This window comes from Octodon degus, unplaced genomic scaffold, assembly GCF_000260255.1.
Source record: "Octodon degus isolate 3935 unplaced genomic scaffold, OctDeg1.0 scaffold00045, whole genome shotgun sequence".
In the NCBI taxonomy this organism is placed as follows: domain Eukaryota; kingdom Metazoa; phylum Chordata; class Mammalia; order Rodentia; family Octodontidae; genus Octodon; species Octodon degus.
The window spans coordinates 456,097-464,940 of record NW_004524621.1 but is presented as its reverse complement, the minus strand read 5'-3'; the positions used below and the strand labels follow the sequence as shown (position 1 = coordinate 464,940).

The 8,844-nt window shown below is 39.6% G+C and overlaps 1 protein-coding gene across 3 annotated transcripts in view; it reads right to left on the bottom strand.

Moving 5' to 3' along the window:
- Dyrk1a (dual specificity tyrosine phosphorylation regulated kinase 1A) overlaps positions 1 to 8,844 on the bottom strand; it is a 164,521-nt gene that overhangs the window by 39,871 nt on the left and 115,806 nt on the right. The window lies entirely within an intron of this gene.

Genomic DNA, 8,844 nt, shown 5'->3' with positions numbered 1-8,844 from the left:
AGAGAGAGAGAGAGAGAGAGAGAGAGAGAGAGAGAGAGAACGAACTGCAAGATGAGTTAAAAGTTTGAATTCTTGAGACGGGCCTTATCAATGGATCATTGCTGAGATGCTGTTCTGCACTTGTCACATACATAGCAAATAAGATCCCTGGGAATCCCTAACCTGAGTCAAAGATCTGCCCTAATAATGCTCTCCTCTGATTGGGTAAGCAACAAGGATACAAACACACAGCACACAACTCAAAGTCAACTGCAGGTTGCCAGATTCCTCTGGACATTTTAAGAGATCCTAGGCCAAGCAACTTAACCACAAAGAAAGAAAAGTCAGAACAAATGGGCTAGAACCACAAAGGTGCCATCCATGGTATATTTAGAAAACTGACACTTGAGGTCCATAGAAGTACTGGTTGCTAATAAAAGCTAATTATATGGGGGGAAAAAATGAGCTGAGGCTGTAGCAGGTGATAGAATACCTGCTTAACAAGCTTACATGAGGACTGGCGTTCAAACCCAGGCACCACCAAAACAAAACCAAAGGAAAAAAGAATCTTAAGTTTAACATAAGAAAATAATTGGTGCGATGTACAAAGATGCGGATCTGTAATAACAAAAATGTTGATCTGTAATAGCAAGAAAATCAGAACAGTCCAACAGTGTAGGAGGAGAGAATATGTTAAAAACAAAGAACTACTAAGAAACATAATTATGAATACATGTACAAGAAACCAAGGTCCTTCATCTATAAAGAGCTCTTAGCAGCAGGAAAAGTGTTAAAGCCATGAAAGGCAAATTACTTAACTATTCTGGGCCTTAATCTTCATGTATACACACTAGATACTACCACACTAAGACTACTCTGTTAGGAAGTTTAAATGAAATCACAAGTAGACATACACAATGGAATCCAACACACAACACTGTTTAAATTGTTAGTTTCTTCTTCTCTGAACAGTGTACTAATTATATACTATGGCCATACTTATTTATTACAAAATTACATAAAATAGTACAAAAACCATTAGCACATGGCTTAAACAATTACCCTAAGAGGAATAACACATATGACCAAAAATAAAAATAAAACGTAGCTAGCATCCCAGAAACCAACAATATTATTCCTAACCCTCTTTCCAGTCAGTACCTTTTCCCTCTTCCCCAAAGGTACTGCTGTCCTGGCCTCCCAAACCAAATTTACTTTCATTTTAAGTGTGTGTATATGCATAACATTATACCTACAAGCTCTAATTTATTCACTGTCATTGCTTTTTAATATCTCATTATGTGATCCATCTTACTTTTCACTAACATCTAGACTGCTTCCATTTCAGGACTACTATGAATAGCACCAATAATAAAATTCTCAATACACTGGTATGCACAGATACTTTTCTGGTTTTCTAGGGTTTTATTAATTAACCCTTTTTTTTGTTTTAACTAGTAATTTATGAAAACTTCTATGGTCCCACTACTTTACTGCCCCTGGTTTCAAAGTCCTCCCATCTCAACCATTCAGACAGGTGCCAAATGTGTTTTACTATGGTATGGACTGGTTTTTTCCTCCCATCTCTGGGGGTCTTCATCTGTTTGCTAGCCACGTGGACACTTCTGGTAGGCTTTTTCATTTTTTTTTTTCCTACTAAATATCCATTTTTTTCTCATACATTTCTAGGAGCATTTCATTATTGTTGTTTTATCTTTACATATCTGGATGTGGGCACCAGAGTGGGTTACGTAGCCACTCTCAATGTATTCTCTAATGATAGAAGTTCTTATCAGTACTATAGATGTCAGTTTAAGAGATTTTTTTTTCCTTGAACCAAAGGGATGAAGAAATTTTGTTATCTTTCAAAGGCAGGATGTTTACCTTATACATTATAGACAAGCAATCCATTTGTGTTCGATTTTCTGTGTATATGTAAAGTACAAATAAAAATTCTTCCCCCCTCCCAATAAGACATCCAAATGGCTAAGAATCATTTTTTTTTTAAAGTAAACATTGGGGCTGGTGAGATGGCTCAGTGATCTAAAGCACCTACTTAGAACAAGCTTAGCAAAAGCACAGGGACCGCGGTTCAATCCCCCAGCACCACATGCCAGCCAGCCCCGGCCCCTGGTGGGCTGAGCTGGCCACACACACACACCACACAAATAAATAAAAAATAAATAAAAGTAAACATTTTCTGTTTCTGGATTCTTTATTCTATTCTACCAGATGCAGACTTACCTAGATTTCTTCACGGAAAAACCAATGATGTCTAAAATATGATACATTTAGAGGTTTTAATAAAAAGTAAAGAATCCTATTTCTCTAAGTATATTTTTGCTACTGCTAACTTTTTTTTTTTTTTTTTTTTTTGGCGGAACTGGGGATTGAAATCAGGCCTTTGCACTTGCTAGGCAAGCACTTATTCCACCGAGCCATCTCCCCGGTCCCATAGTGCTAACTTTTTGCACTTCCATAAAGTTTCTGAAACAACTCATTAAACCTGCCAAAACAAACCCATGTTAAAAGTCTATCTGAAATTGTACTACCTCTATAGACCAGTGCTACCGATAGAATTTTCTGCAATAATAAGATTTATTGGCATTAGTACTGTAATGCAGTTACTAGCCACCTGTGGTTACTGAGCATTTGACCAGTTTTATTATTTTGCACCCAATATTTATTGTCTTACTTTGCTTGTTGAGACCTCCAGCAGCATGATTATTATAGGTTACACAGCATCACTGAATTATTTTCCATCTGACAAAAAGCTTTCAGAAGTTTGCCAGTACTCCAGCTGCTGCAAGTTTTCAAGATAAACTATCAGCTCCCTCTTTCTCCTTTTCCTTCTTCTTCCTTCTTTCTTCACATCAGGAGAGAGGGCTCCTCCATTTGGCCTCATTCTGACCCTTGTCCTTTTTTTTTTTTTCCCCCCGGAACTGGGGATTGAACTCAGGCCCTTGCGCTTGCCAGGGAAACGCTTATTCCACTGAGCCATCTCCCTTTGCCATCTGACCCTTGTCCTTTTTTCTCCATCCTTTCACTGTCCTCACCCTGGAAACTTTGAGAGCTGCACACGGCATGGCAATGTTTTACTAGAATATTCCTACGTAACGTCCCCTGTCTTTTCTCCATCCCTACAAAAGGGGCCACTTCTCTTCATTCTCTGCAGTCTTCAACTTTTGTCTGCCTACACCCAGGCATAATAAATTCCAGATCATGATGCCTTTACACAAGCCTGGTAGTTTCAGCTGGTCATTTGGTGGAGCCAAAACCCAGGAGATGCATGATAGGTGCCTACAGTATATGAATGGCAATGGAATACTCATCTCTGACAAAAGTAAACAAAAAAGGGGAATATAAATGAAGGACCATTTTGTAGCGAAAAACAACACACACACACACACACACACACACACACACACACACCTGTATATACAAAATAGCTAGCATAGATGTATAGCTACTATCTCTTAGTTCAATAAGTTAAACTAACAGTGTTTAGACAAGATATTATGTCTGCATCTTATACTATGAATAACTACTACAAAGACAACAATATGTCTTAATTATGGTAACTGTCCTACTAACCTGTTTTGAAACTGTCTTACTACTTCTTTCTCAATAAAATTAATGGGGGGGGGGGAAGAGGAGAGAAACCAGCTTTCTCTGGTGAACTTTACGCTCTCCTGAACTTCCACCTCAGTTGATACCACCTGATAACATACATCTTCAGGTCTTGGTCCCTAAAGCTACTCCTGCTTCTGCCATACCAGGTCTCACCCAGCGTTTCAGATCTGTTAAGCCCCTAACCTCTCTTTCTTCTTCCCCCTAAGCCCACCATCAGGACAATCTGAAGCCAGGTACCCAGTTCCTGCCAGGCAGACTGCTTCAGATGGAGCTGTTGGCCTGGAGACATGCCACCAGGGGCCCTGCTGGGAGCTGAGCCAGCTGCTTCACCTTTCATGGGTCCCAGGCTGCACAACTCCAATGCCAAAAGCCTGTGCCCCACATGCCCAGCCTTCCCTGCCCAATGCCCACTTGCCACCCACACAGGCCTGGTGACAAGACACAGCAAGCACATGTGCTGCCATCAAAGTAAAAAATCCAGGGCCAGCAAGATAGCTCAGCACACTAAACACCTGCTTTGGCAAGCAAATGGACCAGGGTTCAATCCCGAGTCCTTCATGCTCCACCCCCGGGGCACGCTGAGCCGGCAATTGAGTACAGGCACGGTGGCGCTCACCTGTAATCCCAGCACAGGGGAGGCTGAAGACAGAAGGATCACCGTGAGTCCAAGCTGCTTAGTGAGACTCTGTACCAAGTAAGTAAGTTTAAAAAAAAAAAGGCCAAAAGCCAACAGCATGACCACAACCCCTGTGCACACAGGGGAGCCCAAATCAGAGAAGAAAAATTTGAGCCCGCACATTATGCCCTATGGCACAGGACCCCAAACACAGTGGGCTACACCCCTAGCAAGAGGCACCTCCCTATTCCACCCCCCTGGACACACTGCTTCTCCAAATAGAAAAGGACTGTTCCTCAGTCAGGGGTATACGAGTAGCTGCGCTCCCGTTAGAATCTCCAAACAAGCTCTCAAAAATGCCCTTCCAGGGCTGGGGATATAGCTCAGCAGTACAGCACCTACCTAGCAAGCTTGAGGTCCTAAGTTTGAGTCCCAACACACACATCCCACACACAAACAAATAAAGGCCCTTCTCTCTAAGAAGTGAAATTATAAAGCCTGCAACAACTATTTGTCTTTAACAGGGGACAACAGCTATCAAAAGCAATTTATATTCATTCTTTACATTTGCTAACTAAAACTGATACAACTAACCTCTTTTGGCTGTTCAACCACTAAAGATTAGAGGCCAAAGCTAGAGAGATAACTGAGCTAAGAGAACAGCTAACATTTTAGCCTTGACCCTCTTAAGGTCAGCAGAGACCCAGAACATGAGAGAACCTTTCTATAGAATCCTACAACTCTGGTGAGTTACTCAGTCACCTAAGCAGGGAGACTGATGGATCCCAGAAGACAGAGAGGTCTGTCTATGAGAACAGTGTGCCTAAGAAGGGTCACCAAGACATAGTCAAGTAAGACCATAACCTATCTTGGCAGTTGACACTGACAGAAAGGCTGGAAGGTTATTCATAATTCCAAAATAATGTCTAAAGAGGCTTACCTGACCTTGACAGACCATGAGAGGTCAATTTTAATTACACAGAGCCAGAGAGATAGCTCAGCAGAATAAGCACCTGCCTGGCAAGTGCAGGGTCCTGAGTTCAATCCCCAGTACCAAAAAAAAAAAAAAAAAAAAAATACACAGGTCTCATTCTAACTTGGTCTTAAACATTCAGCATAAAGCATAATCAAAACCTATAGGTAAACTTTTGTTATCTGCCTATAAGTCCTCCAAAATAGGAGCTATTCACTGTAAAAGACACCATGACTAATCACTCTCTAAATATATATATACAAATATACATACATATGCTGTACTTCAGTATTAGAAAACAGTCTAACAAGAACACACACAAATGTGTGCCATTATAAAAGCTAAATGCTGTGTATATATTCCTGATCTTTCTAATATCTTTATGACTATTAAAAATATTAGACAACATGTTAGGGCCATATCAGATTCTAAAATTCCCTAGACTGCCTCCTTATCCTCTTTATAGAAAGCTATTACTGGGTCTTCCTAGTGAAACATTTGCTGGTTATATCCATAATAGTCTTGCTGATTTTATCGTTTGGCCCATGCTTGCATAACTGATCTTTTGTCTTGTCTACACCACAACTCTGACCAAAGACTCATCAGTTAAAAGCCAGACCTCAAGATCAACAACAAAAAAACAGGCATACATATCCCCAAATGCTAAAATAAACAATGCCTGGTCTAATGAAGTCTAGATAGATTTCAATCATCTCAAAAGACAACCAAGACTTCTGTCACAACCTACCTGAAAAGTCCTGTAATTTCTCCATGCACACTTACTACATGACTTAGATCAGTATCACTACACAATCCACAGGACCTCTCTGTCAGTTCAGCCTTTCTCTTCTTTCCTTCTCTGGCCTCACCCAAAGCCCCCATCACCTGCCCAAGAACCCTGTCTGCGGATCAGGCTCTGAGGGGGACTAAAGTCAATTATCTCTCATCTGAATTTTCCCCTTGGTAAAAAAAAAAAAAAAAAAAAAAAAAAAGTCACCACTAATTGCCCCCACATCTGTCAGGCTGACCAAAATTCCAAAAACCACACACCTTTTTCCTTCTCTTGTTGAGCAATTTTATTAGTTTTTCTGTAGATTTTACTGGAATTCCAACCCAGACGTCCTTTACCTCAGGGATAAAACACCCCCCTTTGTTTACTATATCCCCAATTAAACTCCCCTCCCCTTACATACAACTTTTGGCCCAATTAGTATGGCTGGAGGCTTCACTTAACATGCCCAAATCACATGTACAAAAACCTTAATGTTAACTCATTCCTTGTTGAACTGCTCCAAGCCTACACTAGCCAAAGATTGCTGCTTCTGCATTTCCATGTCAGTAGTAACTTATATGACCACCCCAGTTCCTCCCCAAGTCTGGATTTCCATGCCTTCTCATACTTTTACAGGATCACTCCCAACAGACACATGCCGGTACTAACTTCTCTTCAATACAGCCCTCTTCCTCAAGACCTCTCTCCCACTAGGTTGCATACTCAGCCCACTTATCATATCTGAAGCAGCCATGAAACAGATGCCCATTTTTCTTCTTTTTGTTTATAGTACCAGAAAGACAGGATTATATATAAGGCTCAAATCAGACTTGCCTCTCCCAGCCTACAAGCCGTCTGCCAGCAGAGCCACTATTCTAAGCAGGGTACTTAGCTCAACACCAAGGCCATCATCCCCAAACACAGGATTAGACAGGAAAAGAGACAGGACAATCTTGCAGATCCCAGGACATCTGGAGCCACCTGAAAATTTATACCAGGTGCTTCAAAGACTTTGCCCACTGAGGTAATAGACAGCCAGAGAAATTTGACTATAAATGTTTTATTAATATCTTCCTGCCTAATGTCGCTTGCCTTCTTTCAATACCTATAAAAGGGGCTACTTTGTTCTCTAAAGACAGTCTTTTCATCTTCTGCATGCAACCAGGCACAATAAATTCCATACCATGTTGCCTGCACACACACATACACACAGAGATACAACTATCAAACTGATGAGGTTCCCTTCAAGTTTCCTAAGAACTTTCCTCCACAAATGGATAAATTTTATTAAATGCTATTTTTTAATCTTTTGAACACTGCTTTTCAGATTCTGTTAATGTAGTAAGTTACACTGATTTTTGAAAGGTAAATAAAATTTGTATTACTAGAATGACTGGGTAGACTGGTAAAACCCTCCAAACCTCGAGTTGTTTTTCTTGGGTAGATTATTTGATTAAATATTACATTTCCTTAACAGGACTATTCATATTTTGTACTTCCTGGAGTGTCTGTTCTAGTAAACTGTATTTTTCATGTATTTCTATTTAATATAAATTTCATATGTAATAATATCAAGTTCTTTATAATACCCTTTTTCACAAGCTTTTTCATATAGATATGTAATTATAGCACTATTCTCTTCACCTCAAGGTTGATAAATGAGGTCTTACCTTTCTTTGGGATCAGCTTCATCAAAGATTTATTAATTCTGTCATGTATCTTCTCTTAAATGTGTATTTTTGCTCTCTTCTTTTTCCATTAGGTACCAAAACAGATACATTTAAATTTTTCAGCTTATAGTATTTTACTGTATTATATAAAGTTTAAAGAGTTGTTACACCTTCCAGATGAACAAAGCCTTTTATCATTATAAGCTGCCCTCTTGATTTCCAATAACGCCTTTCACTTCAGTTTTCCTAGAATTAGTTTGGAAATACTGACCTTTTTCTTAATTTTTGTACAACGTATCTTTTTACTTCCAAATTATTTCCCTCCTGTAAATAGTATGCAGTTGATAAGGGCTGGGAAAATAGCTCAGTGGCCTGAGCACCTGCCTGACAAGTGCCAAGGACCCAGGTTTGATCCCAGGTACCACATGCATGCCCGCCACAGAACCTGGGTGCACTGTGCAGGCCACCAAAACCAGGTGTAGTGGTACATGCCTGTAATCCCAGAACTGGGAGGCTGAGACAGGAGGATCACTATGAGTCCAAGCTGCATAGTGAGACCTTGTATTGAACAGTATGTAGTTGTTTTAACTCATGTATTAACAATTTATTTGTTCAAACTGCTTATTGTTATTTTCTTCTCTTTTGCTGGACTGAATTTTCTACATTCACACACATACTACTTTCATTTTCTCATTACTTTATGCATTATAGTTGATCATGAGTTCTTGATTCATACTCTGGCTTCTCTTCAGATCATATAAATAAGTCCTTGGTTCATCAAACTCTAATTACCCCCTTTGAGTGTATGTACCACTGCTGATATGTACTGAATGCAGTCACATACAATAAGTACAAACAAACATATATACTTATGACTCAGCATCTAACTGACCATCCGCTATAAATCAAGTCAGACACAGGGATTTACCAGGAAGGACAAAAGGATACTTTCATAATATCCAGAAGGCTATAAAAGAATTATAAACAAAACAAAATAACCCAAGTAGTCCCTGTATTATCACTGTTAGCACAACACTCCTAAAGTATTTATTTCATTTTCTGCATCTAGATTAAATCAGTTATGTGCCTTAAGTACTTCCTGAGGGGTTACACAAACATCTTCTGGAGGTAACAAATGCCATTGATGATCTATAATGGTGCTTCTCAAATTTTAATGAGTTTACAAATCATCTTTGAATCT